Source organism: Sprattus sprattus (genome assembly GCF_963457725.1).
Source record: "Sprattus sprattus genome assembly, chromosome: 5".
NCBI classification, from domain to species: Eukaryota; Metazoa; Chordata; class Actinopteri; order Clupeiformes; family Clupeidae; genus Sprattus; species Sprattus sprattus.
In genome coordinates this window covers 44,902,961-44,916,943 of record NC_137924.1, presented here as the reverse complement: position 1 = coordinate 44,916,943, position 13,983 = coordinate 44,902,961, and the positions used below count along the sequence as shown (strand labels likewise).

The window sequence follows — 13,983 nt, the reverse complement described above, 5'->3', positions numbered from 1 at the left end:
GCCTTTTGTATCTTCCTCTTGCCCCCACTTCTTGAAATTTGAATTCTGAGTTGTTTCATTAGAGTGACTCTAGAGTCATCAGTGCCAAAGCCAGTATTCAGAATAATCATATAACACTATGACACCAGTACTTAATGTAATATAACAGTAATGAACAGAATGGCCGCATCATCAGCATTTTCTCTCTCTCTCTCTCTCTCTCTCCCCCCCCCCCCCCCCCCTCTCTCTCTCTCAGTCTCTGAGAGTGCCTGTTCGTCTGCCTGGTCTTGGTGCATGGCAGATGGTGAAGAGAATCCTTTATACTCCCTTGGGAGCGAGTGAGACGTGAGACAGAGAGTGAGAGAAAAAAAAAAGTTTAAATAAATAAATAAAATAGAGAGGAAAACAGAGAGAGAGAGAGCGAGAGAGGGAGGGAGTCCAAGTCAGATAGACAGGGTCATTGTCACCCCATTGGCCTGCAGCACCAGCTCCTCTCAGTGCGGCTATAACTCTCATATGATGGATTGCTGTTCTAGCCTCCTCCTGCAGCCTGACTCACACGGGGACTGAACCCAACTCATGGTCCATCTACAGTGAGGGACACGTCCAAACAGTCAGGGACAAGTGTGCGAGAAAGAAGAGAGGAGAAGAGAAAAAAGAGATTGAAAGAAAGAAAGAGACACTTCACTTGCTGCCACATGCTGAGGAAGTGGGGCCCCTCTGTGGTTCAGAGAATGCCCTTTTGCCTACCAAATGCCCTAACTTGCCTACTATATGCCCTTACTTGCCTACTAAATGCCCTAACTTGCCTACTAAATGCCCTAACTTGCCTACTAAATGCCCTAACTTGCCTACTATATGCCCTAACTTGCATACTAAATGCCCTAACATGCCTACTATATGCCCTAACTTGCCTAACTAACTTTGTTAAGATTTCTAACTAAGCTACTAGTGCACCTATGCTATAGTTAGGCCTATTGCTTGGTACCTGCCTCTGCTTTGTGAAATCTATGCCATTTTGTCCTCCATTACAAAATAAAAGTATATAGCCTAGTAGTGTATGTGTCGTCTGAATCAGCCTAACACTTGGTGATAGTCACAGGCCATTTTGTACTTCTATGTAGGGCTACAGGCTAGCATTGAGTGGTGTTTTGTGCATGCAGATGCTGTGTAGTCTGCTGCATTGCCCAGCTGGCTTATCCCTACTCTGTACTGATCTGTGATCAGTGGCGTGCTGTGCTGGGTAATGAGCGCAGGTCTCTGTGCGGGCAGTAGCAGCTGACTGACTGCGAGAGTGATGAGGCCACGCCCTGATCCCCACAGCCCCATGCCGATCAGGAGGCAGCATAGTGTTTCAAGGCGCACAGAATGTCTTGGCAACCTTAGCCACTCCTGGTGTGTGTGTGTGTGTGTGTGTGTGTGTTTGTGTGTGTGTGTGTGAGAATCATGAGCCACAGAGGCTGTTATGTAACTGATAGCTGTTCTCCTCGGCAGCAGAGTTGACTCTGGTGTGGCCAGATGGTTTTATTCAAGGCCTCTCCACATTAGAGACGCCATGGGGGATTGGGATGTGTGTGTGTGTGTGTGTTGGTGGGGGGGGGGGGGCTTTTTAGAAGGAAAGGACACAAGGGGAGGGGGGGTCCAAAACTAATCAGGATAGTGGAGAGGTGTGTGATGGAAGGAGGAGTGTGTGTGTGGGGGTGTACATAGGGAAAGGGTAATGTACACTGTTGCAGTTAAGGCCAAGCCTAAGAAGTGACGTCACCTCCGACCTTTTGCAAAGATCACTTTTTGCAGAGCAAGCTCCAGAGGGTTAGTCACACTGAAAGACACACAATAAGGCTGCTCACTACTGACAGCCTTTACGGACATGTAATGACTGACAGGAATCGAACTTCATGAACATCTAAACGCTTCTTTAGATAACCAGCCTCTAGGCTAGAGGTGTATGGAGAACCATTAGGCCACTCGTTGTTGTTCTCTCGGGTGAAAGATGTCTATACAGCACATACTGGAGGCTGACTGCCTTGGGTAAAAAGTAAACCGAGGGAGAAAGTCCTGTTGGATATACTCTGTGCAGCTGACACCTCTTTCTGTCTTATTTGTTCTTTTTAAAGAATGTAGTGGGGGTTTGACGCCTTCATTTCTTAACACATTATTGGATTTGTAAAGTTTTATCAGCGAAAAGGCCTAGTAATGGGCTGAGTGTGCATGGTGTGTGTTTAATGTTTTAGTACACATCTGGTTTCCATTGGACACACGGGCCAGCAGCAGCAGCAGCAGCATAGCCCCTCTACGGAGGGAGGGAGAGGGAGAGGGAGAGAGAGTGTGTGGGGGGGGGGATGCAGAGAGACGTAGGATGGAAAGAGAGATTTAAAACAATACATTCATGAAACTAATATTAAAACATTTACATTACTGCGCCCTAGGGCTGGGTGGCATGACGGTGGTGATACCGTGCAATGGTAAAAATGTGTCTACCAGGAGAGATTTGGCTATACCATTTCAACAGCGGTATACTCTTATTTTGAAATCTTATAGAGTTAGGCCCCAAACTACACATCATCCGGCTTATTACAGTTACTCGCCAAAACGCAACCCATTACTTGCTTACTTCAAGTTATAATGACTTTCTGTTACATTAAATGACCCGACTACTTGCGGAATGATATGAAAGACGTGAATTAGAAGCAAAAAACCTGTTGCCAATGATGATCATTTCTTTTTCGCAGCAGTAGGCTAAATATAAAGAAATTGCGTCGCAGCAATGGGCTGAAGCGGTCAATTGGGCGTCTATGTGTAATGGCCAACTTCTAAATTTTCGTATTAAAATATGTGGCCATATAAGAAACAAAATTCTAATCATTATTGCGTTAACATATGAACAAACATTGAAAATAAAGTTTTAACATTTGATTTATCTTCTGAAAGTACATTAAAGAACCACTGAAAGCCACATAAGCACTGGACTAAATGCCACTACATGCACTTTGTTTTAATCTTACTATTTAAAGATTCAATGGAAACGTTCAGTACAAAGTAGGCCTATACTGGCCACTATTGCTTAGGCCAATAGCCTATTGAGGCAGTATTGTTTCTGCACCTTAGTGTTCTTAAGGGTCAATAAATACATTATCATATAGCCTATGTCTGTGGACACATTTCGCCACCGATGAAGTGTCCTATTTTTCACAAACTCAAATTTGGTCACCCTATCTATAATAAACCGAGATATAATATACCGTAACAGTGATAGAAGATTTTGGCCATATCGCCCAACCCCTACTGCGCCCTTAAATCACAGAATGCATGAGAACAGGGAGGGAGGGAAGGAGGGAGATGAGTGAAATTGGGATGGAGGCAGAGAGAGAGAGGTAGAGAGAGAGGGAGAGAGAGAGCGAGGTAGAGAGCGAGGTAGAGAGAGAGGTAGAGAGAGAGAGAGGTAGAGAGAGAGAGAGGTAGAGAGAGAGAGAGAGGTAGAGGTAGAGAGAGAGAGGTAGAGGTAGAGAGAGAGAGGTAGAGGTAGAGAGAGAGAGGTAGAGAGAGAGAGAGAGAGAGAGAGAGGTAGATAGAGAGAGAGTGAGGTAGAGATGTTTGAGAGAGGGGAAGAGAGAGTGAGGCAACAGTTGCTGTTGACAGTGACGTCACTCTGTACTCTTTGTAGGTTAGGCTGTGTGCCAAGGCTGATTTTCACACCACCACAGATTGCCTTCCTTCTCTTCTCGCAACCACCACCTCTCTCTTTCTCTCTCTGTCTCTCTCTCTTTCTCTCTTTCTTCCTTCTGCTGTTAAAGCAGCATACTTTGGTCACCATGGAGATTTGATGCACTACACCACTATAGGCCACTGGCAATGATAATCTCATTTGCATGAAAGGCGAGTGAGATGCAGAAACCAAAAAACAGGAACACTAGTGAATAATGAAAGGCCAAAAAATAATTTTATGCACAGAAACAATATTCCTGATTCTTTAACTGATCAATATAGTCATGAACAGTATACAGGGTGTTCCTGTGTACATCCAGCAGATGAAGGAAGACAATTCCATGATGCTAGTGGACTGTAATATCATCAGACACATTGAGAGAGAGAGAGAGAGGGGGGGAGAGGTGTTATATAAATTTGGCCATGTGGTCTTCTTGGCCAGACTCCTGCCCCTCCAATTCCTTTTTGCATGGCAGCAGCCAGTCTTTGCATAGTTACAACAACCTGGAGCACACACACACGCACGTATCGCCCTCATTAAAATATTATCATTTGGATGTTTACAAAGATGACAGGATACAAACATATAAGAAGCTATAAATGTGACTAGACCACACAAACAGAATAAGTGGCGAGTGCCTCTCTTATGTTTAAAAGGGCCATGAATCTACTGCTTCACCCCTTCATGTTTCCACTGGGCTTCAAGAGAGGGACTTTCTGCTTCAGACCTCTGCTGTGACTCCTTCCCTATTTTACCAACCCACACACACACACACACACACACACACACACACGCAAACACACACACTCAAACACACACACGCAAACACACACACGCAAACACACTCAAACACACACACGCAAACACACTCAAACACACACACGCAAACACACTCATACACATCCTTGTGTACATTTGACCCACTCATGCTGTTGGTTTCAAACAGGACGTGACGGTGTGAGTTCAGTTCCCGGTGTGAGTTCAGTTCCCGGTGTGGTCATAATCTACAGCAAAAAAAAAATTCTCAGTGCCGTTGTCATTAGAAACGGGTCACTCAAAACAGTAAAACAACAGAGGTTCTGAAGTCTTATTCCTCCTTAAAGATTAGGAGGCTATTTTGATTTGACTTTTTTTTATCATACTGATACTTTAACTATATCCTATTCTTCTTACTTTTAAAACCATACAATAATACAGTCCACAGCCTAATGCTGTACTACGCTATGTGTAAACACACCCTTAGTGCGTTAATGCGTTATGTTTTTTGAGAGATAGAGGCAAAGGGACTGAGTCAACACATTTGGACTACCAACACTAGTAGGTCACCAAGCCACTCCAAATTAAATTGACAGTTCTTATTTAACTTCCCACTGTAAATGACTGTGTAAACAAACTAATTGTTAAGCAGATATGCCAGTCTCTGTGAAAGTTCATTGTTTGGTTAATCCATTCAGATTAGGCAGGGGAAGAAATCTTCAGTTGCTGGTTGCGGTGGCCCCAGGATTATCACACAGGCATGCTTTTCCTCAGAGCATCTATTTCAGTGACTGCTTTAAAAAAGAGATTTAGTCTAGGTGTTCTTCAGAAGTATGACTCACTGGAGCTTGAAACAGCACTAAGCACTCAGTGTTGTGCCTTAACTGTGTGTGACGCCTCCCCTGGTAGGGCCTAAAAGCTCTTTTTCCTCACACAGCCCTTTGAGGTTTTTGTTAAATCTGAACATTTTCTAGAACGCTTCTGCGTAAAGAATGACAGCGAAGAACCGCATAGGACTCTTCATTTAGTCTATCTGTGAGCATCTCTCAGAAAGTCCTCTACAATGAACCTTTCAATGGCACCCAATCTGACCCTTAAGAGATTATTCTTTAGGGATTAGGCTAGTCGAAGAACCCTTACACAATACGCACTAGTTCAAGCACGTAGGCTATTTAATTGTTAAATTGTACAGTGCTAGGCAGTGATACCCAGCTTTTATTGAGTTCCAGTGCCCACACTGCACTCTCCACATTACGCTGGTGCCCACTGCCCAACGCTGCCACGACAGGCAGGTGTTTGACTGCAGTGTGATGATTCGTTTGGTTGGGTGCAGTTCTCCAGGGACGGCTCTGTCAAGCTAAGAAGGCACCGGATGCCTAAAAGAGCCCGGGTGACGTAATGTTGATTCTTGAGTGACAGTTTCTATGCCAACGTTAGCATTACGTAAGCCGGTCACCGCGTACCCCGCATCTATATTGCTAAAAGCAATTCCTCCTTTTGTGCGACAATATTAAGCGACTAAAAAGTAGCTGATGGCTTTCGAACAACTCTTGAGACTCTCTGACTGATAGCCAAAAAGTGTCGGGGTACAAAGTGTCCGTTTAGGCACAATATTAAGCGACTAAAAATTTTAGCTACACCTGCCTGATGGTATTCTGTAAGTTAGCAATGTCCGCTAGCATATCAAAGCTAGCAATCCCCCGTTATTCTTTAGTAAAATGTTGTGCAAACAATGCCCTGTTTTGTTCAAATGTAACTGTGGGTGCCGTCAGATATGTCTAAAAATCACAACACATTAAGGAGTGTCTTAATTTAAGCACAACAACAGATGAATAGCTTCAAGCTAACAAGACACTAGCACGAGCTAGCTAGCTGATGGAATGTGCTTACTTTGATACATACATTTGATTTATATAAACTAGCGAATCAACAACTTTCCTACCAAAGTCAAACATCAAGTACATGGTTGTTTTGGTTGGTTTATTGTAGGTCAAATACAAGCAAGCCGGTCTCAGGTAGCGAAGTTCAATGCAATATGCTCTGAAGTAAATCGCGTAATGAGCGATAAAGACCCGGGTGACGTATTGGCGTTGGCATAGCAACTGTCACTCAAGAGTTACATTACATCACCCGGGCTCTTTTAGGCATCCGGTGCCTTTTTAGCTTGACAGCTCCTCTCCTCCCCTCTGAATTCCCTTCACCCACTGATTTGTATCTGCGGATGACTCTGCAAGAATTCCTAGTTTAAGTAAGAAGAGGGGGAGGGAGGTGATGAGAAAGAAAGAAAGAAAGAAAGGGAGGGAGGGAGGGAGAGGGGGATGATCTGTCCAATTTGTTGAGTCACGCTGCTCTGTGTTTTTGTTCTCTGACCCTTGTCTTTTTTTCCCCTCTCTCCCTCTCTTTTCAGACTTTTTGTTTAAGGTTTCACTGCTATTGTGCCCTGGTTACTCATTCTCTCTTTTAGTTTTTCTCTCTTCTTCGCTCTCTCTCTCTCTCTCTCTCTCTCTCTCTCTCTCTCCCTCTCTCTCCCCCCAGCAACCATCTTTCCCTCTCAGGGCCTCTCCCTCATGCTATGACTCAGTACCTGATCCCTTCATAAGTCTGTCGTCTAGTACACACACACACACACACACACACACACACACACACACACACACACACACACACACACACACACACACACATATGCCTGTGTGTGACCATACGCAGACACACAGATTTTGGAGAAGCCTGTGTTTTTCCCCTCTTATATCTCAGTGTTGTGGTGAGGGATGAGAGCAGTGTTCTTGGTGGGGAGTAAATCACTGGCTGTTAAGAGTCTAGTCAACACACACACACACACACACACACACACACACAAACTCTGAAGCTTGAGATATGGGCTGTGAAGTGTAAATGTGTTAAATGGTGTCTTCATATGTCTTGTGGTGAGTGTGTAACTGTCTGCGTGTGTGTGTCAGTTGGATGAGTGATCAAAGAGAGGAACATGTTTGGGTCTGTTGTTTAGCTAAGGAGTCAAGGGAGGGGAGTGTGTGTCTGTGTGTGTGTGTGTGTGTGTGTGTGTGCACAGGAGTATGAGCAAGCATGAGCTTCACAGCCTTGATAGATGTTCATGAGCGTAGGAGAGGCATTGAAGTGTGTTATTCTGTAAGTGAGTAAGTGTGTTATTCTGTGAGTGAGTAAGTGTGTGTGTGTGTGTGTGTGTGTGTGTGTGTGTATGTGTGTGAGTAAGTGTGTGTGTGAGAGTCATCCCTCTTGCCTGCTGGATAATCAGCTCTGGTTAATCTTCTTGTCTGCGGGAGAAAGAGGGAGAGATGGAGGGGGAGAGGAGGAGTGACAGGTGGTGGTCATGAAGTTTCTCTTCCTCTCTCTCTCTTCCTCTCCCTCTCTCTCTCTCTCTCTATCATTCCTTTCTGTCTGTCTGACTATCATACATCTAAGCATTAAATGGTCTCTTGCGTGTGTAACTCAAGTGGTCAGTGCATCTGTTGTGAGTGCAGACAGCTCCGCAAAGTCAAGGAACGGTCAAGGAGCCGCACATCCAAGCAGTACTTCATCTCCTGAGACACCAAGGCTAAAATAGCACAGCTGTCTATGTTCTAACCTTAGTCAACCAAGGCACTCCCAACCTCCCTCTGGCACAGAAGTTCATATTAAGGTCTGTTGTTGTCCCTTTTTCAATTACTTCTCGGCTTTGGTTTGGTCCTTATGTTTACGATCATGTTCTGAAAAGCACAAAGAGGAGAGTCGCAAAACTGATTTAATCAACTGAGTTGACTTGGATTTTGTTGGCATTATGTTAACAGCAATATATCCTCCCCTTTGAACACACCCACACACACACACACACACTGATGGACACGGTATGGGGCCCCCCAGACCGCACCTGTGCGCCATCGCCATGGCAACTAATGACAGAGCGTTTAAAAGCAGGAAGCTGGAGAGGTTTGCTCCTTAATAATGCACCAGCGACCACAGTGAGGGGGAGTGAGTGAGTGAAAGAAAGATGGGAGGATAGAGAAGATGGATGGAGCAGTGAGCAGAGCAGAGGAGAGGAGAGGAGAGGTTTCATTGTGTCTTTGTGTTTGAACAGCTCTCAATCCTGCTCTCAGCATAAGAGTCACTTGTCTCAGCTGAAGAGGCTCTTCTGTTTCATCCACTGTAATGTTGGGCTCGGAGGTCCTTAGACAGCGCTTATCATCAGACCAGTAATGAGAGTTAGTTGCATTTCAGAAGACATTTCAGTTCAGTAAAGGCAAACATTACATTTGCCTAAACTGCCATTGTGTTTTTGTATCCTTTAAAAAGACGTTTTTATCCATATCCGCTTACACTTCCGGGTCTGATTTCAGTGCACCTTAAAAGTACTTGGAGGAACTTTCAGAGAGACAAACTTGAACTGCGGACATACATTTCCGTCTAGAATTGCTGGGAATTGGGCAAAGAATTGCATTGGTCTTCCAACATTAGTTTCAGTTTAACTTGTCAACACTTGAGTCATTTGTATATCCTTGCTACATGAGTAGCCTATTTTATAGAAGGAGGCGAGTTGAGACAACACAAGATAAGCAGAGCTCACGCTAGTCATTCCACAATAAGGTTGCAAAATGAACTGTGTTGGTACATCGTGTCATTCAATGCTCACTACAGACAGAATATGATTAACTCCTTTCTGCCTTCTTGCAATAGTACAATTCTACAAAGCAATAACTTTCTGTCTTGTCTTTAGTGATGTTCACTCAGCTGTACAGTAATAGTCTGAGTACCATTTGCGGTGTAACGTCTAAACTGCTCGAGAGAAGGTGTGATGAAAGGACTGTGAGCTCTGAGCGCTGCAGCTGAATGTTAGCATTCTCACACTCTCCCCCTCAAGGCTCCACTGCTCCCTCAGAGAGGATCACAAGACCCAGGCCTTCAAGCCACAGACAGCCTAACACCAGCTTGTGTGCGTGTGTGTTTGTGTGTGTGTCTGTGTTTCTCTATGTGTGTGTCTGTGTGTGTGTGTGTGTGTGTGTGTTTGTGTGTGTCTGTGTTTCTGTATGTATGTGTGTTTGTTTGTTTGTGTGTGTGTTTGTCTATACATCCGAGTGTGTGTGTGTCTAGATCCAAGTGTGTTTGTGTGTGTGTATGTGTGTTTGTTTGTGTGTGTGTGTTTTGTCTATACATCCGAGTGTTTGTGTGTGTTTGTGTGTGTGTTTGCGTGTCTGTGAGCTATAATGAGGCGCACTAATTTGTCATTTTGTGAGCATCTTATCTAGCTTAGTACCACAGGGCAGTAGGTCGCCTCCTTTAGGAATCCCTGCTTGCCATCCCCATGGTAACGGGACAAGTTCATGGAGGTCACCTGAATGCTTTAGTGTGATTGCATTAACGTGGATGTGGAATGAGTAAGTGGTTCATGTCCTTTTGTTTGGGGGCGTGTGTGTCTGTGTGTTTGTTTGGGGAGGGGGAGGATCCTATCTAATCTTAGCCAGTTGCACTCTTCCTAATTGTTAATATTTTTGGCTTGTGTTTGTGTGTGTGTGTGTGTGTGTGTATGCGTGGGTGGGTTTTGTAAGCTAATTACAATGACTTCTAGCTCTGTGGAAAAAATGCCTTCCCCATGCAGTGTGTGTTGGAGAAAGATCGTCTGTATCCACGGATCTTGCAGCTGCTTTGGGAATAGTAGTGTATGTCTGTGTGTGTGTGCGTGCGTGCGTGTGTGTGTGTGTGTGTGTGTGTGTGTGTGTGTGTGTGTGTGTGGACCTTAGAGCAGCAGCCTGGAGTGCTCCATGGCCCTCTGGGAAGGGGGAGAGGATGAGGGCTCAGAGGAGAGGAGGATGGTTGTGTGTGTGTGTGTGTGTGTGTGTGTGTGTGTGTGTGTGTGTGTGTGTGTGTGTGTGTATGGAGGGGTGAGTTCCGAGGAGCTTCCTTGCCAATTCAAACAGCCGGACAAAAGCTGCGGAGTGTGAGACCATAGCTGTGGGGGAAAGTCTGACGGAGAACACCAGGGACAAGACGAACAAGAGTAACACACACACACACACACACACACACACACACACACACACACAGTCTCTCTTTCTCTGGTTATCTCCCTCTGACGTACGCACATACAATGTGATACACACGCTACACACACACATACACACCTTATATACTGCAACTGCAGACCGTATACGATCACTACACCGTAACACCACTGCCTCTTGCTATAGTATAATATACGTCGCAACATTTCCAGTACCAGTGCACACCAGTGTTTTCACAGTGATGCAAATATTCTCACACACATCACACAAACCCATACTCACACACCCCTCTGCTCGACCTATTGTTCCCACTGTCTCGCTCCGGGAGCAGGACAATAGACTCTGTGAAACACAGGCTGTTCACACTGTACACACACACACACACGTACACACGTTCACACACACACACGCACACACGCACACACACACACACACACACACACACGCACACACGCACACACACACACACACACACACACACACACACACACACACACACATATACACACACACACATACAGACACTCAGACACACAGACACACACAGGCACTCACTCACACACTCACACATTGTCATAACATTCGGAATTTGGAATATGTAGGCTAATTCATGCTGCTTATATTCCTAAAATTCTGTTCTATAGCCTAATGCAAGAAAGTGTCGAGTTCCATAATTGTTACAGGAGCTGATTGTTGGCCCCTGCTTTGCTCTCTCTGTGTGGATACAGCCAGTGGCCATGTCCTGGATGAGGAAGTGAGACTGCAGTTATATCAGACTTGTGCAATGCTATCAGCCATCGTTGCTTTACTTATTCAGATAGCAAGAGGTGGCAACTGTACAACAGACAAGACCAGTGAATCCTATGCTTTCAGTTAGCTAAACGTGTGTGTGGGTGTGTGTGTGTGTGCGTGTGTGCTTGCGAACGTTTGCATGCGCTTTTTTGTTTCTCTCTCTCTCTGTCTGTCTGTCTGTGTGTGTGTGTGTGTGTGTGTGTGTGTGTGTGTGTGTGTGTGTGTGTGTGTGTGTGTGTGTGTGTGTGTGTGTGTGTGTGTGTGTGTGTGTGTGTGTGTGTGTGTGTGTGTGGCTGTTTTAGTATGTGTGCCAGCAACTGGGGAAACACTAAGCCAGTGTGTGACCGACCGTGTGACAAATAAACTCTCGCACACATTATCATTCTCTGTATTTACTCCATAACTGCATAATGTGAGTCATTTTCTTGTCAGATTTTGTACGCTCCGTGGCATCTACCTTCCAGAACTTTCCAGTATTACATTAATCTCCTGAAGTGAGACCACAGGCATCCTATCAGTGCAGCTGAGGTAAACTGTTAGTGATGGTAGACTGAAGTCTTTTCCTTTTCTTTTCTTTCTTTTCTATTTTCTTTTTAAAGAAGTTGGCTTTTTATCAAGTTTGTGTCTTAGAAGATGGCAGAACATCTGGGCCCAGAAAAAGAACACGAACATCTGTTGGCCTGATCTGGAAACAATGTAATTGTTGATGAAAAACAAGCCTTTTGTTATGCTAGTGGCCTCATAGTGTGGCTCTTTAAGATGTAATGACTGTCCCTCCATATGCAGCCAGGGCGTTCCTCACAGAGCCCAGTGATGCTCTTAGACCCACCCCACCCCACCCCACTCCACTTCACCCTCCCTCTGTGGTAACTGTCAAGCTAAAAAGGCACCGGATGCCTAAAAGAGCCCGGGTGATGTAATGTTTACTTTCGAACGACTCTTGAGTGACAGTTGCTATGCCAACGCCAATACGTCACCCGGGTCTTTATCGCTCATAACGCAATTTACTTCAGAGCATATTGCATTGAACTTCGCTACCTGAGACCGGCTTGCTTGTATTTTACCTACAATAAACCAACCAAAACAACCATGTACTTGATGTTTGACTTTGGTAGGAAAGTTGTTGATTCGCTAGTTTATATAAATCAAATGTATGTATCAAAGTAAGCACATTCCATCAGCTAGCTAGCTCGTGCTAGTGTCTTGTTAGCTTGAAGCTATTCATCTGTTGTTGTGCTTAAATTAAGACACTCCTTAATGTGTTGTGATTTTTAGACATATCTGACGGCACCCACAGTTACATTTGAACAAAACAGGGCATTGTTTGCACAACATTTTACTAAAGAATAACGGGGGATTGCTAGCTTTGATATGCTAGCGGACATTGCTAACTTACAGAATACCATCAGGCAGGTGTAGCTAAAACTTTTTAGTCGCTTAATATTGTGCCTAAACGGACACTTTGTACCCCGACACTTTTTGGCTATCAGTCAGAGAGTCTCAAGAGTTGTTCGAAAGCCATCAGCTACTTTTTAATCGCTTAATATTGTCGCACAAAAGGAGGAATTGCTATTAGCAATATAGATGCGGGGTACGCGGTGACCGGCTTACGTAATGCTAACGTTGGCATAGAAACTGTCACTCAAGAATCAACATTACGTCACCCGGGCTCTTTTAGGCATCCGGTGCCTTCTTAGCTTGACATAACCCTTTTGGTGGTGGTTCTTGGTTGATGTCCGTAATTTTATGCTGGTGGTGCTAAGGTGTGGTGTCAGGTACACACCCTACACCCCACACAGAACTGTAGCCTATTCTTGGGGACTCCCGTGCACAAACACACACACACACCTACACACTCTACACAGAACTGTAGCCTATTCTTGGGGACTCGCGTGCACAAACACACACACCCTACACACAGAACTGTAGCCTATTCTTGGGGACTCGCGTGCACAAACACACACCTGTATCAGTGTTGTTTTCGTCAGGCAAGACGAAAACGAAAATGACGTCGTCAGACCCCTTTTTTCCATGACGAAAATGAGACTAAGACGAACGTCACCAAAGCCATATAAAGACTAAAATGTGACGAAAAATTTAGACATTTTCGTCAGACGAGAACTAGACGAGACTCAATTGTTAGTGAGTGGACGAACAAAGTTTCAAAACATGCTTTTTTTCCGCCAACTATAATATGCGTGCAATGTTAATCAAGAGCTCAGACATCAGAAATGGAGCCAGCTGCTTGTCCTAACAGTCACGCCCCCATCACACACTAAAAGCCTCGCTCACGCGCAGCTGCCGTACGGCTGTAGGCTACGCACTGTGCGTACCTTCTGCTACGTGAGAAGAAGAAAGAGAGAGAGAGTCTGCAATCATGCGCTGAGCCTGGCCAGTGCACAAAGCACAAACAAACGAATAGTGATTAAAGTACAAACAAACGCTTACAAAAGTTATCTGACACACGCTGTTCCCAGCACGACGCATGCATTGCCACTGTAATTCAATACTATGAACGCATATTACAATAGGGAAACTGCAGACAGAGGGGCGCGCAAAAAAAATGCGGTACTACGATCTCCCTGTCCAAATGAATGGAGTCATTTGACTTTATGATCAGCATATTCAGGGTTTGCTTCAGTATCTTACACCCCTCCTCCTTATCTGACAATGTATGGCAGCAAATAAAATCGGTGTACGGACAACTAATGGCCGTTGAGTATGCAGAGCTGGAGCTGT

General features: G+C 44.8%; 1 protein-coding gene across 2 annotated transcripts in view; it reads left to right on the top strand.

Moving 5' to 3' along the window:
- Window positions 1–13,983, top strand: part of lrch4 (leucine-rich repeats and calponin homology (CH) domain containing 4) — a 41,879-nt gene that overhangs the window by 5,994 nt on the left and 21,902 nt on the right. The window lies entirely within an intron of this gene.